Here is a 1,911-nt window from a genome sequence, read left to right on the forward strand (position 1 = left end):
CTCTTCTTTGGGATTGTTGAATTGGTTTCTCGGTTACTGGAGGTTCGGGGAAAAGATTGACCGAAGAGGAAGTTTGGGATAGAGGAGAAAGTTTAGGATTGACCTGTGTAGGAATTCTCACATTTTTGGAAGGAAAGTCATTTGTAGGTGGCTTAGTCTGTAAATAGGAGCTAGGAGACTGATATAGTGAAGTCTGAGGGAGAGAAACAGAGGACTGAGGCTGAGGGTGGGATGTCAGAGGGAGAGGATGAGAAGCTTGAGGCGCCTGAACTCGACGAGTTACTTCTGCGTATTTAATAAAAGGCTGTCTTCTGGAGTTGATGGTTGTTGTAAGCGATTGTTGACCGGGGTACGATGTTACACGTCGCTCGTTAATGGGCCTGCAAGTTCTTCTCCTAGAAACACTTTGTTTTGATTGAACTCTTTTAATGCAGAATTTGTGGTTTTTTGGCGTTGCATATTTTTGTATATTTCGCAACCTTTGTAGTTAGCAGGATGACCTTCTTTCTCACAGAGTACGCATTTAGGTGGAGTCTCTCGAGTCTTCTGACAGGAATCAGATGGATGTGAGCCAGCACATTTAACACATCTGGCTTGATGGTGGCAGTAGGCTTTTGTGTGGCCAAGATTCTGACACTTATTGCACTGGACAATTTCAGCCCTGTGTCAGGGTCCCTCAAAACGTACACAAGAGTATACCAGCCTCGAAATTTTAAAAATGTCTGCATTATTGGAAGCTGTTTCTAAGTCGATGAAAAATAGAGGAAGTCGATATTTTTCCGTGGGGTGTACCACATTAGAAATATGGCGAACATTGTGACCCAATTCCTCTAAGTCACTCTTGATGGGTGTAGATGGAGTTTTTTTCGATTTAAACGTATAATTGGATGATTAAAAAAACAGAGCCTTATGTCTTTCAAAGAACAATGAATAACTAACCAATCTGCATTCAGCCAATTCAGAAAAAGACAAGATCACTTAAAAGTAGTCTAAAAAATATCACATCTCACATCGGCAGAGCAAAAAATACTTCACTTTATGTCATCTCAATAGATATCTACATAGGGAAACTTGGGTACTTGTCAAGTCAAAATATTCGACTATTTCTAGGTCAGAAACGGCCTTCCTCAAGTCTTAGGGGTTGCCGTACGGACCTTAATCCATTCGTCGTGGCATGAGCTTGCGCTAATGAGACTTCTGGTAGTGGCTGAATCTCTTCTGAAGGTTGGGTAGCTAAAGATTGGTTGACGGCAGCTTGAGGTTGGTTGTTTTGGTTCCAACTCCCCTAGCTCAGAACTGCCTCTCTCGCAATTAATTAATATAATTAATAAATAGCTGTTACGAAGTATACAAGGACTAAGTTCATCTTCAAGTGGTAAGTGAAAGTTGGGCACGCACCAGACTTCTTAAGAAATAGCCATCCAGTATTTAATTTATTATTTGTCCTTGAATAACTCTAGCAAGTAGCCAAGCACCCTTATAATGTCCTCATGAGGTTTTACTGCTTTTCCTCAACAGTTACGCTATGCGAACAAGAAGGACATGGCCATGCTGACTTCGAGCATTTTTTCTGCCATCGGTCTTGGAATCATTGCCCCATTCAACGTGTACTTCCTTCAAACACCAGTTATATCATTCTTCATCAAATTAGAGACCCCTGGAAATGTGAGTATAAAGCATCTTCCTTCTGACTCAAATTATTATAAAATCCTAAATCTTATTTCTCATCACCAACATTATTATTGTTTTTGAATCTATTGTGAAAATGTAATAATTTCATGAGTCTTTTGATTAATTGCAGCCATATAATATCTCGATGGTCGAAGAGATTCCCAAGTTTATGGAGTATGCTTATGTTTATTTCATTACTGCAGGAATTACACTAATTTTCGGTCTTATTCAGGTAAGAGA

General features: G+C 39.8%; 1 non-coding gene across 1 annotated transcript in view; it reads left to right on the forward strand.

Annotated features, from left to right (window-relative positions):
- LOC106684011 (uncharacterized) overlaps positions 1-1,903 on the forward strand; it is a 2,115-nt gene extending 212 nt beyond the window's left edge. Inside the window, exons 2-3 of the transcript XR_010843527.1 lie at positions 1,519-1,665; positions 1,802-1,903. This is a non-coding gene — a transcript (uncharacterized protein). The remainder of the gene's footprint in view (positions 1-1,518; positions 1,666-1,801) is intronic.
- Positions 1,904-1,911: the final 8 nt, after the last annotated feature.

Source organism: Halyomorpha halys, unplaced genomic scaffold (genome assembly GCF_000696795.3).
Source record: "Halyomorpha halys isolate HHAL.00 unplaced genomic scaffold, Hhal_1.1 Scaffold1132.1, whole genome shotgun sequence".
NCBI lineage: Eukaryota > Metazoa > Arthropoda > Insecta > Hemiptera > Pentatomidae > Halyomorpha > Halyomorpha halys.